Source organism: Protopterus annectens, chromosome 6.part0 (genome assembly GCF_019279795.1).
Source record: "Protopterus annectens isolate FY-2018-M chromosome 6.part0, PAN1.0, whole genome shotgun sequence".
In the NCBI taxonomy this organism is placed as follows: domain Eukaryota; kingdom Metazoa; phylum Chordata; order Ceratodontiformes; family Protopteridae; genus Protopterus; species Protopterus annectens.
This window is the reverse complement of record NC_056737.1, coordinates 1,350,063,733-1,350,089,320: the sequence shown is the minus strand read 5'-3', so window position 1 is coordinate 1,350,089,320 and position 25,588 is coordinate 1,350,063,733.

The following is a 25,588-nucleotide window of genomic DNA, read 5'->3' as shown; positions in this document are numbered from 1 at the left end:
TGCCGTCAGGCGGTTCCCCAGTCGGCCTGAGTTCCAAAGTCTTGGTCCGGCGTCGGTTGCTGTCGCCTTCTCCCTGACGTCAGTGCGACAGGGGTATATAAGATGCAGCCAACACCATTTTCTTCAGTCTTTCTTGCCGCGCGGTGCCCGAAGCAAAAGCAGTTCGCAAGTGCCGGTCGGCCGTCTCTTGAGATTTTCATTCCGAATCCAGAACCGAAGTCTTCTACAAAGCAAAGTACCCCGTTGGGGAAACTTTTTCTTGCCTCAAACCGATGTCAGTAAAAGTTAATAACTGTATTTCTTGTGGGAAGCAAATACCTCATAAGGATTTCCATTCCTATTGTATCCCATGCCTAGGCCCTGACCACGACGTCACTGGTTGTCGGTTTTGTGCTAGGTTTAACAAGCGCGCTATTAAACGTCGGTTTGATTTTGCCCAACATTATTTTGGTAGAAAAATGTCAATTATACCATGCCGTCAGAACTTCCGACGACCAGAATACACAAAAAGCGCAAAGACAAGGATAGGCATCCGAGGCCCAAAACTGACGACGAAGCCTCTTCTAGGCCAGTCGCCGGTTCTCCGGTTTTCAGCGAGGCGCCTTCGCAGTCCCTGACGACTGCTTCTGTAGAACCACAAGCCACCTCTGACTCCCACGTGGAGATGGCTGGGCCTTCAGACGCACAAGTTCTTCAGCCTACCGAGACTAACCTTTCAGAGGGATCTGGAGTAGCTGAGCAACCCACAGCTACAGAAGAGGGTGTCTTCAGTCCTACTCAGTTAAGCATTAAACCCTCAGCTAAGTCTAAGCCTCCTTTAAAGTCAAAGAAACAAATACAGCATTCTCCAGGACAGGCCTCCATGCCTAAGAAACAAATGCTCAAAATGGCCGAAGACCTAATCACTCTGATCAGGGGGTCCCATCACCCTCCTGATAAAAGGCCTAGACAGGATGCAGACTATGACTCATCCGACCAGGTGTCCATCTCTTCTGATTCATCCTCAGACCTAGGATACTCTTTACCCCCTTATGAGGATTCTGATGCTGAGGAATCTATTCCATCAGCCTCACTGCCTGAGGACTACTCCTTTGGGGAAACCCTACATACCATGAGGGATCATTTCCACTGGGAAGGCCAGGATTATTCAGAATCCAAGAAAAGGCTCAGAGACTTCCTTTTATTACCTCAACACAGACCCCTTGCTATTCCGCCAGTGTTAGATATTGTAGATGATGTTTATACTGAATCCAGCTTAATTCCTGATTCCTTACCTCCAGCCCCTGTTAAACCTGACAGATACTACAGAGTCCCTGACTCTCATAAATTTCTGTATAAAAGCCCTGTAGCTGACCCTGAAACTGTTTCTCAGGGAGCCAAAGGAGTTAAGGCCTCATCAGCCAAGAATCCAGTTCCCTCTGACAGAGATTCCAGAGCATTAGACAGATGGGGAAAGAAAGTATATACGTCTGCAACTTTAGCAATGAGAGCCTTAAATTACCAGTTTCACATGTTAAAATATCAGCAATTTTTACTGTCTCAGTTAAAACAAAAAATGCATCCAGAATCAGATCCTCCTAATTTTAAAGAAATGCAGGATTTATTGCATGCAGCTGAACACGTGGGAAAGCATACTTTGCAATGTGGTTTTGATTCTGTAGAGGCCTCCTGCAGAGCAGCAGTTACAGCTTCTATCATTAGAAGATATGCTTGGTTAAAAGAATATACATTACCAGATCATGTTAAAGCAAAATTATTGGATGCACCTTTGCATCACGATGTGTTATTTGGAATTAAGGCAGAAGAGGTACTAAAGAAAATGGAGGATAAGGCAAAATCTATGCAAACGGTGAAGGATTTCTTACAGGTTCAGCCTCCTAGATTTAGCAGAAACTGGCCAACTAAGAATTGGTCCTTTCCAATTACAGACAGACCACAAAGGGGAAGATACAGACGTCCAAGAGGTAGAGGTCAAACACAAGGTACTTACAGGCCTCGACAATGGGTTGCATCAGGCCAGAAAGAAGGGGAAGACAGGCCCCAACCATATAAAAAAACAGCTCCAATGACTTCCCACTACAGCTGCCAAACAAATTTTTCTTGGCAGCCCCCTTGGGAGGAAAACTGGCACTCTTCTACCACAATTGGCAAATGATCACCAAAGACAAATGGGTTCTCAACATTGTATTTCAAGGTTACAGGTTCCACTTTCACACTCTGCCAAGGTTAAAAGGAATGCCAAATCTGCCACCAAATCAATGGGCAGAGGCTCAAAAACAAATTACAGCACTCATGGATACGAGAGCTATTCAAAAGGTACCATCACAGGAGCAAGGACAAGGATTTTACTCAAGACTCTTTCTGGTACCCAGAAAGGACAAAGCCTGGAGGCCCATTCTGGATCTTTCATCTCTAAACACTTACCTGGATGTTCCGAAATTCAGAATGTTGACATTACAGCAGCTTCTTCCCATGCTGGGCAAGAAAGCTTGGCTCGTGACTTTGGACCTCAAAGAGGCATACCTGCATGTCCCTATCAGACAAATCTGCAGAAGATACCTCAGATTCATAGCGGGTTCAATGCACTACCAATTCTCTGCACTGCCCTTTGGCTTATCTACTGCGCCCAGGGTCTTCACAAAGTGCCTGGCACCAGTAATTGCATTTTGCAGACAGAAAGGAATTCAAATTTATCCGTACCTGGACGACTGCCTGATTCAAGCAGAGAGCAAGGACATTCTTCTAAAGCATCTGGCATTTGTAAAAAAGTTAAGTTGCCTGGGGAACACAGTAAACGAAAAGAAACCAAAACTAGTGCCCTCACAAGAGATTATATTCCTGGGTGCCAGCTTGAACACAATGGCCCAGATGGCTTATTTCACGCCAGACAAACAAGGACAACTGACTCAATACTTTCAATTGATGGCAACAAAGACCCAACTCCCTGCAAGAAAAATTCTGCAGGCCTTGGGGTTACATGGCATCTTGCATACTACTAATTCCATATGCCAAACTGCATATGAGGAAACTACAATGGTACCTAAAGAATGTATGGTCACAACACTGTCAAAGTTTGGAAACAGTTATACCACTAATCCCTTGCCTTCAACAGGAGTTTCAATGGTGGGCTCAAGCTTGTCATCTCAACAAGGGACAGACAGCCTTTTACACAACCCACAGCCAGGCAAACACTGATAACAGATACTTTGTATTACGCCTGGGGAGCACACATGGCAGGCAAATGTATTCAGGTCACGTGACCCGCAGAACAAAGGCATCTTCACATCAATCAAAAAGAGATGCTAGCTATACAAAATGCGCTTATAGCTTTCAAGGAGCTGCTGCATCCAGGACAACTACTACTAAAGACAGACAACACCACAGTTATGTGGTACATAAACAAGCAAGGGGGCACTCACTCCTACCCCCTATGCAGACAAGCTATGACCTTGTGGAACACAGCTATAAACCTTCAAGTTCATCTGCAAGCACAATTCCTGCCAGGAGACAAAAACACACTGGCAGACGACTTAAGCAGAAACATCATGGATCCCCACGAATGGGAGTTGAATCCACAAATATTCAGAATGATAACACAGAAATGGTGGAGCCCAGACATAGATCTGTTTGCATCCCCAATAAACTGCCAGCTGCAAAAATTCTGCACAAGGAGTTACCATCCACACGCATGGAAAGTGGATGCCCTCTCATTCAGCTGGGAGAACCTACAAGTATACGCTTTCCCACCACTACCTCTCCTGCCAAAGGTACTCATAAAGCCAGGCAGGAAGAGCCAAAGATGATCCTGATTGCACCAGACTGGCCATGCCAGCACTGGTACCCAATCTTAAGGAGCTTAGCACAAGAACCACCCTGGATTTTGCCTCAAATCCCACATCTGCTGACTCAACACAACAAGCAAATACTACACAGCCAGCTAAAGACCTTAAACCTAGCTGCATGGAAGATTCCTTAGTCAAGCAAGCAATGCCTCTCTCCAAAGCTGTTATGGATGTCATTCTGGAGGCCAGAAGGCCTAGTACCAGGAAAGCCTATTTGGATAAATGGAATAGATTCTCTGCCTGGAACCAAGCTCACAGCCTTGACCCTCTTGTCCCAAACATTCCTCAGATACTACAATACTTAACTGAGATGCTGGACAAAGGACTCTCCTTCTCATCCATCAAGATCCACGCCTCTGCCATCTCTGCTCATTACAACACGGATCCACCAATTTTCTCTAATCCTCTGTTAAAACAGTACCTCAGAGGGGCTAAAAATATAAGACCGCCTCGTAGGGCACCTACTCCAACTTGGGACCTCAACTTTGTTTTGGAGAAGCTAACTTTACCTCCTTTTGAGCCAGCCAACACAGCAGAATTAAAATATATCTCTTGGAAAACTGCTCTGCTCCTGGCAATAACATCAGCACGAAGAGTTTCAGAATTACAGGCACTAATGGCAGTGGAACTTTTCCTCATTTTCCACCAGGACAGGGTGTCTTTACAAACTAACCCTACTTTTATGCCAAAGGTGTTATCCAGTGTGGCAACTATTCACCTGCCAACTTTTTATCCTAAACCACAGAATAAAGGGGAGAGACTACTGCACTCTTTGGACATTCACAGCCAGTTACGCTTCTACTTGGACAAAACCAAAGCTTTCAGAAAATCTGAGCAATTATTGGTAGCATATGCTGCAGGAGCACAGGGAAAAGCCATTTCAAAACAGACCATTTCAAAATGGATAGGACATTGTATACATTTCTGCTACACATACCATGGAAAACCTGTGCCTAGCAGCATTAGATCTCACTCCACCTGGGCGACAGCCACTTCAACTGCCTACCTTAGGGGATTACCTACCAAGGATATTTTGGAAGCAGCAACTTGAGTTCTGTACACACCTTCACCAAGCATTACCATCTGCCGCTATACTCTAAATCCAGAGCTGGCTTCGCCACTGCAGTGCTGCAGGGCCTTATAAGCCACCCCTAATGCCATATAGAACCAGCCACCCTTCCTCAGCTTTGGGATTCTACCCAAGTGTAATGACTGCAGCAGTGTAACACGACGAACATAGTACAGTTTTGTACCTACCATAAATGTAGATGTTCGAGTGTATACACTGCTGCAGTCCAGGTTACCCTCCGTCTTTCCCCTCTTACTGGCTGGTACGTACCTATGTCTTCTACCCTTATTACCTATGGGGAGTATTTGCTGGTAGCTGTAAGTTGTTTTTTGCTTTTCTTATGTATGTTTTATTAGCAATTGGAATTTCCTACCTATTTAGAGGCACCTGACATCTGGGGCAAGAAAAACTGAAGAAAATGGCGTCGGCTGCATCTTATATACCCCTGTCGCACTGACGTCAGGGAGGAGGCGACAGCAACCGACACCGGACCAAGACTTTGGAACTCAGGCCGACTGAGGAACCGCCTGACGGCAGGATAACCCAAGTGTAATGACTGCAGCAGTGTATACACTCGAACATCTACATTTATGGTAGGTACAAAACATTAATTTATCATCCTATATATTTTAAGATTTATGCAGCATGGACATGATTTTTGGATGACATGCTATGTCATTTTCAGCACAACTGTTAATTAGGGCAAAATTACTTTGTAATCAGTAAACATGAAGATACATAGGAGATTTGCTCAGTGTTAACATATTAATAATTGGACTGGTGACCTTAATATTTTACTCTTAGCATAATTAGAAATGCCATTTTACAGTATTTTTCCCTGTCTTTTTGTATGCTGCAATGTGTTATCAGCAGAAGAGTTAATTAAGGAAATGTGTTTGGTTGATGCTGGTTTTACTGCTTAGCAGTTGCATAAATGGCAGATATTTAATTCTGGTTTGGAATGATACGAGTAATACTTTACACTGTGTCTGCTTGATCATTTATGCCTGAGTAATCTGCAGTCTGAATAAAGATATTCCTCAGCAAATTATCAGTTCCTGTTTTGAATTACTTGGTCCTAATATTGTATAATACAGAATAACTCATGCCCATTTATTCTTTTTTGCTTAAATATACTCTGTATTGTGAGAGTAGGTTTAGTTTGAGAATTGCATGCTACTGTTGTATAAACTGATGGAGGATGAAGAGGCAGAACTAAGATGCCATTACACTACAGATAACTCTCTTGCCACGTCATTGTCTAATAGCTGTCTGGAAATAAAAGTGCCAAATAATGGTTATTATGTTAAAACAATGTGCTGGCACAATTATTTGATCTTTTTAGCTTATGATGCTGGCAATTGTTTATATGCATTTTTATTGTTGTAGCTGATTGCAAATGTCCTCATCTTTTCCTGTACGAATATTGTTGGAGTCTGCACTCATTATCCAGCAGAAGGGTCCCAGAGGCAGGCCTTCAGAGAGACTCGAGAATGCATTCAGGCACGGCTACATTCACAAAGGGAGAACCAGCAGCAGGTGAGTTGGCATGGAATTTAGTAACACAGACATAAACTTTAGAATGACTATTAGTGGTCAAGTAAGATAGTGCAAGTATGTTGCTCAGAGATCCTTGAATACATAACCCCCGACACAACAAACACAATATTTACCTATACAAATGGGAGGAAATCAGAAAAAATCTACTGAACTAGGCCTTTGCTCTGGGAATATGGACTGAGTTAATAATAATTTCACACTTGATGAAAATGTTTGATCTTTAAGCTACATTTTGGAATTTCTGAGGAGCCCATAATTGTAGTTGCTATTGTATATATTTTTTCAAACATTCCTTTGAGATGAGAGTGAGCGATCTTTGGCTGCAGCTCCTAGAATTAAATGGGGAAATGAAGCTGACAGTAGATGTTAACAGTGTCATACATACAGCAGGAAATAAATGCACAAAGCAAAAACACTTTTGATGAAATAAATCTTACTTCAAAACCTTATTTGTAATCTCCAGCTTGCAAATACTGAGTCTTGGAAGCAATGTCTAGCCAAAAAAGAAAAATTTTCTCACCCTCTTCTTCACCCCTCACATTCCACAACTCTGAGAAAGAGAACTAAGCAGTAAAGTCTGATTTAGTACTTGTATACTTTATTTTATACTTTCTGATGCAAACTAGTTTCTCTGCCTAATGTTTCAAACCTGCTGTAGCATTTGTAATTGTTTTGGGAGGAAATATTTTACATCCAAAATATGTTATGTAAGTATTTAATGTCTTCACTCACACACACACTCGCATACAGAAACAGAAACTCACACATACGTGTGCTGAGCAGCTAGAGACACTTTGTTGAGTGAATACATCTCAGATGTCTCATTGTGATCAAATGAATGAAAGAAATTGTAGAATACAAGGCATTGCCCCCACCCCATGCCTGTCAACTGTCCCTGGTTTTGCCACTTAGTTCTGTGCTGTCCCTTGCAGAATGGTTGATTTGCTAGTAAAGCGCTGAGAATTCAACTTAGTCAATAAAGCTAGTGAATAGTGTTTCATACTTATTGTATAGACAATGCATGCTGATGTACTGCCTGCTACAGTCAAAAGAAATTGATAATATGCTGTCTTTTGTCTCACTTTAAATTTTATCCTGTCAAAGCTTCATGGTATTTTATGCTGCCATGAAACTGAAAACTTATGTTTTTGTACTGGACATTACCTGTACATTAACACCCTGTTGGGGAATTAAGTTTTACAATCATGGTGAAGATGTGCTCTTCTCCTGTTCTTTAAAACATATTAAAAGGTTGTGTATGAAAAAACTATTCAGTTAAAAAATAGTATCCCAAAAATAATCAAATAAACACCACCTCATTTTTAATATGAGTGTCATTCTCCCACTTTTGCAGCTATCAGTAGAAGTGAAGTACCTTTCTTGGTTAGTCTGCTAACTCATTCTTTGCTGATGGTCACAGAATAAGGCCAGTCTATTCAGTCTGTAATCACTCTTTTATACTGTTTGTCTCTAGATGGTCTTCTTTTCTCTGAAACAAAATTAATGGAGGTTAGTATCATCCACTAATGAACAGTTATCAATGACGCGTGGTAGGGAGCATGTGCTCATGTGTTACCCAAACTGAGATCTGGAAACAGGGCTGCAGGAAGCATAGCATTATCTATTTCATTTGCTAAGGAAAGAGTTTCTTCTATTAGTCTACTGTAGTGTACTGTACACAGTCATCATTGGTCTTGTTTCTCTGGTAGGTAGGTGAGAATTGTTCGTATTCTCCCATTAACACCCTGAAATGTCCACCTCGACACCCTGAGTCCCTTCATCCTGTAGATTTCATCATGGTGTATCGCTAAACGCAAATAGTTTGAAGGGGTATCATTCCCTAGGTGATGAAATTTCAGTGATTTGCTCTGATACCAGGTCCTTTCCCAGTTTGTTTACTTCTCCAATATTTCATACAGCGATATGATTTATGCTGGATGCCCAACAGCAAGTGTCAAACATTACATCAAGTTTGTAGTTTGAGGCAACATGAAGAATTTGACCCATCTTTATCAACATTTGAGCATTCTTTGTGCTATTGAAGGGGACTTTGGAAGTTATGTCAGAATGAAGATTTTTCACATGGCTTTTTTTTCCTTTCCACACAAACATACATGCATGTATATCAGTAGAGGGACCAAAAACAGTAGTAATCATGCTGTTCTCATTCATTCTGGGGGAAAAAAAAGCATTTATAGTTGGTGACTCACTGTTGTCATAAAGTGCTTTGAGCCCTCTCAACAATAAATTCATCGACATGGGAGTCATGCAGCCAATCACTTTGCTATCTTAATTGTCAGACTTTAGACGAGGGAAAGCTCCAGCTGTGATACGTTTCTTCTAATAACTAACCATCATATTTTTGATTTTACTGCTGTACTTAAGTTAATCAATTGCCAATTCTTTGAAATATTTTTTGGTTTTGTTCCTCGTAAGAAGGATGATTTTATATCCGTAAAATATAACTCATTCTTTTTTGACAGACAACACTTAGAAGCAGTTTTAATGATTCTGAGATGCATGTTGAGGTTAGCTGCAAAATATCCTTTTTCTCAAAACTTTAAACCACTTAATGAGCTTCAGACTTAACACCTACGGGTGTTGAGGGCATATGCCCACTTTTTGGAAACCCACTCTAGTCCCAAGTTTGTAACTTCAGATGGAAAACGTGTGTGTAAAGTTTGTTCCATATGATTTTCAACATCAAATTAGAACTCAACTGTTTTAAACGCATCTTCACCAGGATCTTTGTTGTCTTCCTGCCACTTTGTGGTTCATTTTACCCGTTTTTGACACTGGGTAAATCAGCTGATGCAACAGCTGAAGCAATTTCTAGTTCAGCATATCAACTATTATACCATGTTGGTTATTTACCTTTTGCCTTTATGCATACCCAATAACCTTTACTATGGGAGGTTCCACTTTACCTATGTATTTGTCTGACATTCAGAAAAGAAGCTTTTATGGTGACTTAGAGTTACTAGATACAGTATTTACCACTGTTAGCTACCTCTGCTCCCCTCTCCATGTTTCTTGATCTTTGGTTACAGTATCTATCTATATCAGCCCTGTAAGTGGTGTTCGTTGTGGAGCACTGTCCTACAGACATATATCCATCACTGCCTTGTTGACTCCCCTTTCTGAGTCTCTTAATAGTGTACTTGCACACACATACTTCCACAATTCACAAAAGCCACATCATTGTGTCCTGGCCCCTTCTACCATGCACAGTCAACTAGTTTATAGTACCTCCTGTCTCCAGCCTTATGTTTTTTCAACTGAAGAACATAACCATTTATGGAAGGTTATTTGAATCATGTCTGAGCATTCTGCTTCAGACCTATTTCTGGTACATATGGAGCAGTATGGGTTCATTAATGAAAGAGCTTGCCTTTTCAGTCTTGTATCATTTGTCGAAGAAGTTAAAGCAGCACTTTATGTTAACCAAACAGGGCATGTTGCTCGTCTTGACCTTGCTAAGGAGTTCAACTCAGTCCCTTATAAGGGGATAATTCAAATGTCAATTCATATGTAATTCAGTGGGTAAAACACTGGTCAAACAACAAGCATATCTCTCGATTTCTTTGTACAAGAATCAGGGTCAAAGCCCCAAAAATGGAGGGTGGGTAAAAGCTTAAATACAGGGGCAATTTATGTTACTCTAATTTACTCAAACAGTTAGTAAAATGTCAGGTTTTACAACATCATGCATTTTTTGTAATGCAGGCAGTATAAAACTGTAATGCATGGCATTATTATCTGACTGTAATTCTCAGTGGTTTATCAGAAAAATCAGAAAATCAAAAAAATTATGAGGAGCATGGCCAAAAAATTAGGCCAAATCAGGGATGTTCTGCAAAATCACAGACATTTTGAAGATATGGCAATAGGACATGTCCAACAAAGCAGGGTTAGAGGTTTACCTGCCTATTCTGATTGCGGTTACCAGTAGTATCCCACAGGGCTGTGTACAGGTGCAATTCTTTTTAGACTGTTTGTCTCTGATACAGATGTGAAAATTGTGAAGTGGATAACTACATATGCTGAAGATTGCAAACTTAATTACATCACTAAAAGATGGCCAAGTTCTCCAACATGGTTAATAAAAAAATACATTGCCATGGTGCAGCTAAAAACAGTGTTCTGGTCAATGAACTATTTAAATTAGCAAAAACATGCATACTACCGTAAAATGTTCATTTATATTGGTAGCTAAAGAGTCTGTGATGTCCAGAAGGTCAACAAGAAAAAGTAAAGTAATAGGGGGAGTAACTGTGAATGACTGAAAGCAGTGTGGTAAATCATAGGTGTCAAAAGCAGATGGTAATAACAACTGAAGGAGAAAACTCTTCAGTTACCCTAGAAAGAAAGATCAGTCAAACCACATTCTGAAATTTTCAAGATAACTAGTTCCGTATTGGAATGTACACAGACAAATAAAAGAAGGTTGTAGGAAATAAAAGATGTTTTAACCAGGCATTCAAAGGAAATAGCTGATATGCAAACTGCTGAAAAGAAGATGAAGGAAAGATTGGTGGAACAGCAATTACAGTATGAGCAAACATTACAGAAACTGGCCGAATGCCAGGATAAGTGACATAGTGACAACTTGAAGTTTATAGCAGTACCAAGGCAAACTGAAATGAGAGATTGTAAAGAATTTATGAGAAAATTCTTCAGCTAATGGACTGGACTTTCTATTGCTGATATTGAAGTAGAAACAGTACATAGTGTAAATATTCCCATAATGAGACTGATAATGTATTCACAATCTATATTGGTTAAATTGCTGATATGCCAGCCAAAGGAGAAAAGTCTGTTTTGAGGAGGACTGCAACAGTCTTAAAGGCTGGAGACACAAGGGGTTTATGTCGATAATGACTTTTCATTACAAACACTAACAGAACATATTGCAGAAAAATTAAACTTTGTTTCAAGTCACCTGCATTACGTTGAGTCTCTATCCACTTGGATGGAAAACCTATCCAGACCCTCCGTATGCATGAAATAAACTGCCAGAGACAAAAATAATAGTTTCTGGCAGGAGAAGTTGATGAGGGGATATGCAATTAGTTAATAGGTGTAGAAAAGCAAACTATGGACACTTCATAGGAGAAATTTCCTTCAAAGCCCTTTCCTGTTTTCCAAAATGTAGTGATGGATAAAACAAAGGAGATGAAACAGCCCCCCCCCCCAAAAAAAAAAAAAAAAAAGTGCAAGAATCTGTCAAGAAATGCAGTGGGAACATTGGATGTGGACACAACTTAAAAAACATGTTGCTAGTACAGTAGTTATTACCTCATCTTTAATGTCAATTAAATGTTGCATCATGGAAAAATTATGGTTACGAATTAAATGGTCAAATCATAAAACAAATATCATCATTTAAGGATAGTGGTAATCAAAAGTTTAACCTCTGACCCGGGATATATCTGTCCGTCTTAAAAAAGAATGCTCTTTAGTCCAACTAATTGCAAAGGGAATGTCTTATTTTTCCAGGGAGTTATTTAACCATTGTAGAGTTATTTAACCATTGTAGAGGTATTTAACCATTGTATACTTCATTGATCTGATTTATTATTGAAGACACTACTGCATTTTGTAGCCTGTACCACTTTTCACTTTATTATTCTGATTCATAATTAAATAAGGTACTGCATTTTGAAGCCTTCAAACAGGCTACCTGAAACAATTGGAAAAAGATGCGATTCCTTACTACAACATTTTTAAAGTTAAAAAACGTATTCAGAAAGTCTGTGGGAGTTAACATTGTATTCTTTTTTACTGTATTATTCTGTGGTGAGCTTTACCTTGTTTTTTGCGGTAATGTCTTGCTGTTTTTGAATGTCTGGAATGCACCAGCACCACATGGAGGAACCTTATACTAAAAGTAAATGTTAAGATATTCTTGACATATGAGGTAGTCATTCTGCTTGGTTAATAGCTATTTTTTTGGTTGCATGGAATACACACACTGATTCCTAGGTAGTCAATCTTCTTGAATGCCATTAAGTAATAAACTTGACAGCCATGCTTACAATCCTAAATGTACATACAGCATTTAACACAGATGTGTTATGAGTACTAACTACTACTGTCTGGTGCAGATGGTCTATCAATTAACACTGATGGAAAATTTGGATTTTTCCTTGAACCATCTGATGTGGGCTGTAACCGTATATATATTATGCATTTAATTTTATTTTTATTTATTTCAGTATGATATGCACATATTATAATACATGAAAAGTGTACCATACTTCACCAGTGTCCGGTTGTATAATTTTCCAGGTCTACAGTTCAGTAGTACTCTCTTTAACCATCCTGTTTAACCACCCTAATCCTCTTTCCTATTTACTCTGCTGCTTTTGCCTGTTAATTACTCATATTCCCACTATCCATTATTGTTGCTTGATTAGTTTCCTTTCTTCTCCACTCTTATCTCACAGTAGTGGACAATCTTTTTTGAATTCTAACTTTGAGCAGGCAGAGAAAAGTCATTTCACTAAGTAATGGGATAGAAGTAATGGGCATGATGCTTCCTCTAGCCATTTATCTGCTCTGACAGACAAGAGTGGTGGTTAACATCTGTAACAAGTATGTTTGGTGAGGAGGAAAAAGGTAAGACAGGGAAGCATAGATTAGAGAGAGCAACAGATGGATGGGGTAGTGCTGGATTTCAGAAGATTTGCAATGACGGTAAATACAGAGCAGAAGTCATGAGGAATGGAATATTATAAGTCGAGATGAGTTGTGTGTAAAGATCATAAGGGCCATAGAGACAGTAAAATGCAACCTGCAGAAAGGAAGCATGACAGGCAGGAATGCAAATGTACAGGGGAACTTTTTTGGTATTATGTCATGTTGAATAGTAACATTTAGCTCTGAGCAGTGACTGTGTGATGGGTATTATGTAAGAGCTGCCAGAACATCAGTTCAATGCACAAACCTAAGGTCATACATTTTTCACCAGCCATGAGCATTTAAGATTCAGTAAAAAAATTCCTTACTTTAAATTCATAAAATAAAGTATTTCACTTAAAAAGTAAGTACTCATGCCCAAGAAATGTAACAATTCTGAACAGACAAATGACATGCAACAGATTTTGTCAGCTAATCCAGACCTTAACTTGTATTAGATAAAGACATGCACTGTGCCCTGTCTGTCACTAGTTTTCAAGATCAGAATACAGCCTGCAAAGTTATTACATGCAGCTAGCTGTCTCTCTCTGTGCATGCTCCACCAGCTAACAGAACAGACCAGGTAGGATTTCCTGGTGGCTTTAATTTTGAATTTGGAAACTGCTTTCTTGTTTCCACAGTTGCATATTTCTTTGCGGGGCAGAATAAGGTAATATATATTTGGTGTGCAGTAGCAGCTTCAAGGAGTACTACACGTCAAGAACTGCAGTTGTGTAGACAGCAGAGTTAATTTGGCTTCCAAACTGCAGTAGTCTTCCACAGTAGCAAATGTGTGATTCCTTAAAACCTCTTGTATTAGAGATAACATGGGATATATGTAAATGACCCGTTAAGGACATCAGGTGTTTCAGCTAATTTGTCCATAACAAATTTAAAAAGGAAAAAAGTGATGGGCATTCAGAACTGCCATATAGCTGAACCACCTGATGTCCTTAAAGGGTCATTTGCATATATCCCGTGTTACATCTAATACAAGAGGTTTTAAGGAATCACAGTGGAAAGTCTAGCTTGGCTGGGTTTTTCTTTTAGTTTTTACTGATTGTTTTTTCTGTGTGACCATGTTACTCATTGTTTTAGTTTGTACAGTAGCAAATGTGCATTTTTATGTATTAATTTCGGGTCTACCTGACAACGAGATAACCGACACCACAAAACCGAAAGTTCAAAAACACGAAACTTCACATGCCTGGCAAACCACAATCCCGACAATCAACAAAACAAAACAAATACCTTTTCCGTAAAACACACACACACAACACAAGCACACCAAAAACCTTACAAACCTACACTAAACCTTACATGCACAACTATCTATGCACTAACCTTAACCCAAACCCTAACCCTAAGGTCCGTCACTATCGCACACTCACCTAACCCGCGCCCTAACCCTAACTCACTTAACCCGCCCCAACCCTAAAGTCTGTCACACTCTCACACTAACTTTACCCGCACCCTAACCCTAACTCAATTAACCCACCACTAACCTTAAAGTCTGTCACTATCACACACTTACCTTACCCTGACCCTAACATCCGTCACTATCACACACTTAACTTAACATGTCGTGTTCTCAGTGTCGGGATTTTCAATTGTCAGTCATTGCCATTGTCGATCTTCCGGTGTCGGCGTTCGGTGTTTTCAGGTAGACCCATTAATTTCACATGCTTCTTTTAAATAGGTTCATAGGTGTGTACTAGGCTAATGGCCCTGGAGCCTTTACAAGCCTAGCCCATAGGATTACCCTGACATCGTGCCACCCGACCTTAGTTTCCAGTGCCTCTGTCAAGTAGAGCTACTGGAGTGATCTACAGGGTGAATTTTCTATTTCCCATCCACTCATCAAGATTTCTCTTGAAGAGGGCCAGTGATGTACTCTGTTTTACATGTATGAGAAGTCTATTCCATAGCATGAGCAGTCTCTGGATTATGAACCTGTCTCTCCAGCTTGTTCTATTACATATTTATGAAAAAGGCGGGTATAATGCAAATTGTTTTATATTTTAAAGGATTGCTTGTATTTTTCTTATTTTAATGATGTTTCAGTACAACTTAGTTCACTTCTGTTACAAGAAGCCTGGGGTGAATTTGCGATTTCCAATCCATTGGTCCAAACTTTGTTTGAATAGACTTCGAGAACAACTCTGTTTCACATGAATAGGGAGTCTTTTCCAGGGAAGGGGTAATCTCTGAGACATATACCTGTCCTTCCAACATCTTTTGTCTATGTCACAGATGAGGTTTGGATCCTTAGATCAGGTAATTCTAGTGCTGTTTGTTTTGCAAATGTGTTTCAGATCCATAAGGGCTGGATTGGCGAATGCCTTGTAGATTAGGCATAGATTGCCCCTGTGTAGTCTGTAAGAGAGACAGTACAGGACAGGGCTTTGAGGCAGTCCAAATAGGACATTATTTACACCTGGTCTTCTTTTAGGAACCTCTGTGGTCACTCCGGCTGTTGCAAATGCCTTGTCAGGTACATGCCGAATGGTGCATTGTACTTAATTATTGGTTTAATGAGGGCTTCGTATAGTGGAACTGTGATCTCATTAGATATTTATGCACTACCATTACTTATATAAGTTGTACCACATAAAAGTACAGGTTACTGTCATCCTAAGTTCCCAAGTTCCTTACCACTGAGTCTGCTCTTAGGGGAGGGTTATCAGTGTTGCAATTTGCAGAGTAGTTGTCTTCCCAAAGGGTATGATGAGTTATTTTTTACTGTGAGTTTTAGCCCATGGTTCTGGCACTAGCTATTTGTCAGTGTCGGACCTTCTTGGAAGATATCTACATCTTTGGGGGATTCATTGATTGCACCCAGCTTGCAGTCGCCAGCAGATTTGGTCACCCAAATGCCTTCTACATTTGCCTTGACTTCAGAAAAGTATATTCCAAACTGGAGAGATTCCAGTGCAGAGCCCTGTGGGACACTACTAACAGCAGGCCTCTTGGTGCAGGTGGATTCCTCCTCCCTAACTTCATGTGTCCTGTCTGTGAGACATTTGGTTATCCATCAGATGACATAGAGATTTGTCTAAATCTGTGAGTTTGTTGATAATATCGGAGTGAAATTTTGTGTCAAATGCCTTTGCCAGGTCAAGCTAGACTGCGGGTACTATTTTGCCCATGTTCTTGGCTTTAGTGACCTCAAAGAAGTCTAGCAAGTTTAATAGACAGGATCTCCCATTGATGAAACTGAACTGGGATGGGTCCAGTGTTTGAAGATTTACTATGTCTTTGTTTATCAGGTCCACAGTAACTCTTTCTATGGCCTTGCATATAAAACTAGTCAAACTTATGGGTCTGTAGTTCTATGGGTCTGTTGATGGTCTGCGTCTGTGTAGATGGAGGACAGTTGCAGTCCTCCATTCCCCTAGAAATGAAGCCAGTCTGGAAGCTGTGGTTTAATACAGGTTTTAGTGCACCTGACAGGTCATGTTCATGCTTTTTAGGAGGCATCCTGGGATATTATCAGGACTTATTGATGCAGTGTTTTTAGCTCTGGAGAGTGCAGAGAGGAGCTGATGTCCTTCCATATCATTGTTGCAGTATTTGTCACCTTAGGCATCTCCTTCCAAGGATAGCCCAATATCTAGCCAGTATATCAAAGCCTTTAGATCTTGTATGTGCCATAAGTCACATGCATGCTTCTCGCACAGGATGTAGGGTGCATAAGGTCATGTAGGGATGCAGTTATCCAGAACTTCTATACCAACAGTCCAAACACCATTATTGCTTGTCGGTCTAAACACTCTTTGTTGTGCTGAGCACCTAGCAGTCAGATAAGTGCCTAATTGAGGTATTTTTTCTTTTACTTTTGGTCTTATTTTCCTTTGGTTACCTGGGGTTCATATCATCCAAGAAGGGAAAATGTCAGTGTGGGAGGGAGATTCCCCATAAAGATTATCACGAATAGTGTCTTTTTTTTTGTTTGGGTGCTTCTCATGACCATATGTCCTGTAGGATTTGTAAGGGATGAAACTAAAACTCTTAGAAGCCTGTTGTCTTCCCTGGCCCTCTATCCCAAGAACCCAGAGGCTTAAACAATTAGCCCAGGGTAGCATGACGGAATCGATTAACCCTGAGGTAGTTCTGTTAAGCAAGGAAAAGGCCAAGAAATCTCTGCCAGATTCCTTGGCTGTCCAGCTTCCACTGAATGTCTCTCTACAATCTGGTGATAGCTCTGTAGGCTGTCCAGTTTTGACTTCATATTCTTCTGCAGTGACACTGTCGGAGGCTGGCATGGATCCTTCCTTTCACACATCCTCTGAAGTTTTGCAGACATCTGCTCTGGCTGTTGAGTGTTAACCGCTGTTAATTACCTTGGACGGCCCTAGAGGGGTTATGCAGATTCTGGTCAGGGAAGAGGTTCTGGGTACTCTTATTGAATCCTGTCAGGGATAGGAAACACCGGTGTTTATTAGGGCTGATGTCCCTACCAAGAAAAAAACAGAAGACTAACCATTCTTCTGTATGTCCTAAGGACCCTCAAACGAATGGGCAAGACTTTATTCAGGGTGTGTTTAATACCTTAATGGCCCTGAATCCTCCCCAAGGATTTTCTGTGCAAAAGTCCTAGGGAACCAGATTCATCAGATGAAGTTTCGGAATCTGATGATTGGCACTTATCTTACTCTTCCCAGATGCCTTCACCTTTAGCCTGTGGCTGTAATGGAGAGGTGTCCATTAGCCTCCTGTGGAGGAGTTTTTTGGGAGCACAGTAGCCAGAATGATGGAATACTTTGTGTGATTCTTTTCCAGTGTGTGACATGCAGAAGAGGTATTATGAGATGCTTCAAGCGGACACTTCTAAACCTTCTGCAGTACTTCCTGTGATGGCTGCTTTGTTAGCTACCTTTATAGCTCCCTCTAAGACTCATGATTCTCAGCCTCCTACTCCAAAGAAACATGACAGGTTCTGCAAGATTCCCAAGGGTTGTCAATTCTTATGTAAGTGTCTTTTTGCTGATCCTACTGTGGTGTCAGTCTCCTTTGACAAGCCTTCAAAGTTATTACCCTATACCAAACTTCTGCCTTCAGATAAGGATAGTAGGTCCATGGAGAGGATTAGAAAGAAAGTCTATAATTTCTGACTTCCATGATTCTGAAGGAAAGTATTCTACTCTATTTTGGGTTCTCCCTCTTAGGTGGCACTTCACTCTATCAAGTGCAGTTATGATTCTTCCGATGCCTCTTTCAGAACTGCTGCCTTTGGGTCTGTCATGAGACATTACTCTTGGTTTCATCTGCAGTTATTACCTGAAGACATTAAGGCCAAGTTGCTGGCTGCGCCTTTGGGTAGTAAAAATCTCTTTGGGACTCCTGCTGCTGATATGTCCCTTCAAGAAAAAGGTATCACTTTGCAGGACCTTAAACATTTTTTGTGTCCCCTATCCCTAAGTTCCACAGGAACTGTCATACTAAGTATCCTTTTGTTTGCAGGCAGCCTCATCAGGCGATATTTTACAACAGTAGCCCCCCCATGTGCAATAACAAGATCCACCCAAACTCCACCCAACAGTCTGTCCATGACCAAAAATAGAAATACACCAACTCAGAGATCACACTTCATTGCGGAAGAAGGTGAAGTACATTACATCACAAATATTATTTTTTTCCCTGTGCTTTTTGCAGGGGGGCCAGCCCCCCTGCACCCCCCCCGAGTGTAGAAATACAAATACAACAACTCCGAGATTGCAATATTTTGAGGATGAATGACAGTTCAATTAGCAATTTGCATGCTACATCACAGGTATTAGGCATGTCAGTCACTACAGCCACACCCATTCCTGCGCAAAACGACTGGGGGGGTGCTGTTGTAAAACATCTCCCCTCATCAGGCCACTTAAAGGCATGAGGGGTGGTAGACAAGTTCTTCCTGCTACGTCTTCTCAGGTTCCTGTGGGCCAGAAGCCTCCTTTATCTGACAAACTTGCTTCTCTTTGACATTTAGCCCCCTAAGCCTTGGCCAGGTTTCTTCTCTCTTTGGCTTGCCCTCTGTCTTCCAAATTGGCAACTTATCACCTCAGATTATTGGGTCCTGTCTATCATCCATCATGGTTATTTCATGCTGTAGAAGTTTCTCCCTCCTTTTTCTTAGATTCCTTAACCTCCACTAGAGCAGATTCCTCATTTCTCAGAGGTTCTTGAGTCCCTGAATGACAAGGGAACTATATAGTCTGTTCCTCTTTCCCAGGTAGGAAATAGATTTTTCTCCAGAATGTTCCTAGTTCCTCGAAAGGAGGGCTCTTGTAGGCCTATTGTGGGTCTCTCCTTGCTCAACACCTATCTCAAGATTCCTTCTTTTCAGATGCTTTCTCTTCAAACCCGTTTTCTTTACTACTGCCCCACCCTTTTCTGGTGTCCTTGTATCTGAATGATGTTTGCCTTCATATTCAGATTCACCCAGTTTTCAGGAAGTTTTTATATTTCTCTGGTTCTTACTCTCATTTTTAGTTCTCTGCTTTGCCCTTTGGCCTCTCTACTGCCCCAAGGGTATTCACAAAATCCTAGCACGTGTGACTGCCTTTTGCAGTTTCCAAAACATTCAGATTTTTCCTTATTTAGACAACGTATTGATTCATGCACCTTCTCCCAGTTGCCTGTTACAGGCTCTGAAGTTCACCATTTCTCCCCTTCAAAGTCTGGAGTTCACTATTAACTTCCGAAAGTCAGTCCTGATTCCCTCTCAGGATCATGTGTATCTGGGCTGCAAGGTTCAGACAGTGCCAATGTTGACCTGTCTTCCACCTCCAAAGGTTTTGTCTCTGACAGCTTTCTTTCAGTCTCTTCTTTCTCTGCCTACAACTCCAGTGAGAGAGTTTTGTCGGGCCCTGGAATTCATGGCCTGTTCTATTCCCTCTTGCCAGACTGCATACGCAGAAGCTTCAGTGGTACCTCAAGCTACCCTATGGATTTCAGAGCACCTCTCCTCCTTTGTCTCAAGTGGGAATTTGAGTGGTAGATTCAACAACTTACCCTCAACTTAGGCCTGCCCATTCATCCTTCAGTTCCTTTTCAAGAACTGTTCACTGACGACTCAGACATGAGGTGGTGGGCTTCTTTTGGTCACCTGAAAGTTCAAAGTCCCGGTCTCCCCCTCATTAGAAGTCAGACCATATCAACATCAAAGAAATGAGAGCTCTGATTCTGGGCCTTCCGGCTTTTCACCTCATGCTGTCTCCAGGCTCTCTGAAGGTTTACACAGATACCACAGTGATGTGCTATGTCAGCAACCATGGGGGTGCAATGTTTTATCTTCCTTGCAGGCTGGGATCTGGCTATTGGTTATCAGCTAACTCTTCAGGCAGTGTGGCAGTGTATATTCCTTCAGTACACAGTCTAGTGGCACACTCTTTGAGCAGGTCCAAAACACAAGCTCTGGAATGGTTGCTTCACAGAGACATGTTTCTGGACATATGGTGAGGTATTCCTCAGGTAGCTCTCTCTTTTCTGTTCCAAAGTACCATATCATCTGGCATGGAAGACTGGCACCATTTCTTTTACTTGGAAGGGGATATTTTTCTTTGTCTTTCCTCCCTTTCGTCTGCTTCCAAGATTCCTGCAGAAGATTCAGCTGAACTCCCCAAAACTCTTGCTAGGAACTCTGTTTTGGCTTAATGCATCTGGCCAGGGGCAATCAGCATAAGTTACGTCATCTGTTGGACTTGGACAAGGGGTCATTAATCCATCCTTATTTGTCCACTCTTCAACTGGCACTGTGGAGGATAGGGTTTTGAACCCTTTTAGGCACCTTTTTTTCTGAGGACATGCAAGGGTTTTGCAAGAGGCGAGAAAACCTGCAACCAGAAAGTCTTGCATATCCAAATGAAAAAGATTTTCTATTTGGTGGCATTCTCATAGCTAGGACCCTTTTTCAGTGTGGGGCCCTCTGGTTCTCTTCTATTTGTAATAGTTGCTCCAGTTTGGCTTCGCTTGTTCTTCTGTAAAGGCCCATTTGTCAGCTATTTCTGCCTGTCTACCCTTGAGTCCTCTTTGGTTTTTGGTTTTAACATCAAATAGTTTCTTAAAATTCATTCACTCCAGTGAAGCTCAGGAAGTTTGCTCTGTAACTTCCAGTGGGCGGAGCCTCAACCTTTTGACAGAATCAAATTATGTCATCATATTCCAAACAAGTGTTCATATCTCTAGAGCCATAGGGATTATGAAAGAAGTATAAATGGCAAATTCTTCAGCACAAACTATTTTTATAGTGGTAGTATTCTTTAGGTTCTAGGTCTTGAACCACATTTTATAAGTCACAGTAAACACAGTTACTTTTACATTTGTAATATTTTGTAAACCACTTATAAAAGGTCAGCAGCCACTCAAGTTGTATACATACTGTCAGCAGTATTTTATTCATCTAGCTGAGTGCTTTTCATATGAGGCTAAGGAGTTCTGTCTCTGTTATTTGGTTGTTGAGATATTTAGAAAAATGTGAAAAGTATTATCTATATAAATTGTCATAAAACAGCGGTTAATCTATTTATCTGCACTAGACAGAGGTCAAATATTAATGCATTTCAATTTATCATTGTGTAAGCTATAACATAAGCTATTTTAAAACCTTGTATGTGGCATGGTTTTGGAATTATTAATGCAAATGTGAACAAGCAATATTTGATGCCTAGAGTTGTCAGAAAGAGTTAATTGCAGATGCACCTGGAGGCATCACTCAGATGGAATGAGTTAAAGGCATCCTGCATCTTAGGCCCCCCAAGGAAGTCTATTCCTTCTCCTCGGGACCTTAATTTTGTTTTGGAAAAATTGACCCCACCACTTTCAGCTTCTTTGTAACAGAAGACTGTCTTGTTGCTTGCTCTTCTACTTGGATGGTTTCTGAGCTCCAGACTGTTATGGCCTTTCTTCCTCCTCCTCTGTTTTTTCACAGAGACAGGATGTCTCTTTGTACTAATTCTTCTTTTATGCCCTAGGTTGTTACTAACTTGTCCTTAAATAAGACAGTACAACTCCCCTCCTTTTTTCCCCTCCTCCTCAGTCTGCTAGTGAGAGGGTCTTGCATTCTTTGGATTTGCACAGACAGCTCAGGTATTATTTAGATAAAACTAAGACCATTCATAAGTCTGACCAGCTCTTTGTTTTTTTTCATCTCAGGATGGGTTTGGCTGTTTCTAAGCAAACCATCTCCTAAGAATATTTTCTTTTGTTATTATTTTCATGGCAAATGGTCTGTCTTCTTCAGTAAGAGCTCATTCCACTAGGGCTGTTGCCTCTTCTGGTGCTTTTTTCAAGGGTTTGAACACCAGTTCAATCCTTGAAGCTGCTACTTGGTTTTCATTGCATACTTTATTACTAAGCATAATAAATTTAATATGGTTTCTGTGGCCAGAGCAAGTTTTGATAGAGCCATTCTGCATGGATTTTTTGACGGCTCCTTCCAGCAATCCTCCTCCCACTCCTATTCTTCAGCTGTTATACTCTCATTAATGGAAGAATACTGCAGTAGTGATATAGAGGGATATAGTAGCAGTGTTCAGTCCCTCCCTCCATCCCCTTTTTCTCTTTGGGTTTTGATTTTGTACCTCTCCTGGCTGAGGGTCCCCCCATTTTCCATCTGCATTTTCTCAGTTTGGATGTGCATAGCCTCTTTTTTTGTCCTATGGAGACTGTTCTCTACTAGGGCACTTCAGTTTTGGGTAGCTACATCTGTACGTCGCCTTTATGCCTTATGTCATGTGTGGGTAGCATATGTGTGATGTACAGTGCATACAAGATCTAAAGGCTTCGGTATACTGTCTGGATGTTGGGCTATCCTTTGCAGGAGATCTCTAAGGTGAAGCTTGCTGCAACAGTGAAGAGAAGGGCATCTACTGTTATGGTAAGTTTTTACACAGCTGTACTTTCTTCACTGATAGTTGGTGTAGACATGGTAGAGAGGATTTCCTTGGGGGAAACTGAGGATGATAGGGGGATGAAATTGGAGCTAAATTTATAAGCCAGCAAATCATATATATATATATATATATATATCCCCCACTTTGGTATAGGAAGTTCCATTTACTATTCATTCAGCACACTGTTGTGTTTACATACATAATTGAAAAATACATTTTATTTATCCTTAGCCTGGGAGGCTAGTTTTGCCTCGAGTTAGCTTTGGTGGACTTGATTAGTCTCCTGAGTTGCTTGTTAAGATGATGGAGTTTTTTTTTTGCCTTTTGGGTATAGCCCTTCCTATTTTTGGACAGGGTTTTATTTCTCTTGTACAACCTACAAAGGGTCTTGTTTTTGGAGTTTGTCCTAAGTTTATTTTGGTTTGGTACTGCTTTTTATATGTAGTTATTTACATGCTTGTCCAGAGTTTCTATAAACACTTTCGCATATGGTACTGTGTTGCCTGAGTTTGGGGGGGGGGCTGGAATTTAGCTATGCCCTCACTTAATAGGAGGTAGTGAGCCTTAGAAAAGTTTGTAAAGGTCCTAGGGTTCGTAGGGAGTTCAGCCTTTATATTTATTTTATAAGTTACCGTTTTGTGATCTGATCTGACAAGTAACGATGTTACACACAAGGGAGAGAGGTGCAATGTTCCCTCATATTTGTGAGTACCAGATGCAGGCAGTAGTAGGTGTGCAAACTAGGTGTTCCAGGGTGTTTGCATTGACAAAATCCAAGAATCTTTGAGCCTGCAGGTTAGTGGTTCTGTATATATCCCATTTTATGGTGGAATAGTTGAAATCTCCCATGAATATGGTGTTGGGCTGAATTGTGAGTGACTCCAGTATATTCAGGTATGTGGTGTAGTTATCCTGGGTCATAGACCGGGACCTGTAGCTAGCAAGCATATGGTACTGGATTTTAATTAAGGTTAGTTGGACATGGAATAGCTCAAGCAAGTCATATTGTTTGATGGGTCTTGAGGTGTGCTTATTTTTTATATAGATTGATACATCTCCATCTCTTGTCCCTTCTTGTGTGGTAGCTGGTTTAAATTTGTGGAAGGCATTATAGCCTTGTACTGCCAGGTGCCTTCCACAGCTTTAAACCATGTCTCAGTAACTGCATTGATTTCAACACTGTCCAGGATGAAGAGTTTTTCCAAGGGATTGGAGATTCTTGTTGAGACTCCTAGTATTGAGCAGTAACACCTTTAGTTTACCTTGTGTAAACTTTACTATATTGGAAGGTTTATCTGATTGGCATTGCCTGAAAAAGGCACTATGGGGTGGATAATGTTTTGGCCAATATCTGAAGGCATAGTGAGAACAGGTGCAGATCACTTCTGGCAAAGCAGAGTGGTCTTTTGATCATGTCCTCCCAAACTGACAAATATTGGACCCCCCTTTTAATGATACCAGTAACAAAGCCAGTTCTTAAAGTCAATCATCTTTTGTTTATATTGTGGTATCATCCTTGGAGAAAGTAGAGTGCTTCTCAATGCTAGGTTCATTCCTGACTGGGGCGCACAATTTTAAAGCTCCATCATCTCTCTCCTCCTATAGTTCAAGGAGATACATCTCCGGTTATTAAAACCCACATGGACTGTAACAGAGTCTTACTTGTTCTTGTGGTTTAATATCCTGAGTGCATATGTGTTGACCTTGGTAAACAGCTGACCATGACTGTCTCTGTGCTCAGCCTGGTGAGGTGGGCATCACTGAGTCTCACAGTAGTCTCTTCAGTGACCAATATATTGGGTTATGCGACCGTTTGTCTTAACGACTTAGAGATTGAGACATTGTGAGATGTGTCAATGTGTATCCTGGCGTGGGTTGTCTTTGTAGAGTGGGGGGTTGCTGAGGGCAGCATATGGGAGGCCTTTGAGGTTTGGGTAGATTGCATTTAAGAGACTCAGCATACATGAGTTTGTCTCTGATCCATAGTAGGTGTAGTGTGTGTGTGTTTCAGGCAACCTGTTTGGAGATAAGTGTGTGTATGTGAGAGCTTTTCCTGCAAAGACATAGTGTAATTACATTTCTCACATACTGTGTCAGTCTGCTTAAGAATGATGTGGTTGGTCAGTAAACATGAGGCAATTACTACATTCTCTCATGATGCCCATTTCCACCAGGTTGTTTACCGAGACAGTAGGAAAGTGCACATCCATGGTTGGTGGATCCTTTTTTTTTTGTGATCTGTGAGGGGTGGTGCAGTTGTGTTTAGAGTTGTTGGGCTGGGAGGATAGGTCTAGGATTGATCTAAATGAACACTCTTGGGGTATTGCTCCTTAGCTGGCAAACTAGTTGCTCAACATTCAGCTAGAAACTTGAGAAAGTAGCAGAGGAAGTTTTATATGGAACATTGTAAATCTAGGTGCCTGATTCTATATGGGGCACTGCAAACCACTGCAGCAAATCTCACCACAGGTTATAAGAGATGAGTTAGAGAGGAATCCAATCAGTAAATAGTAAAATGCAGTATAAGTTTAGATATACATATAAACAAGGTTCACATC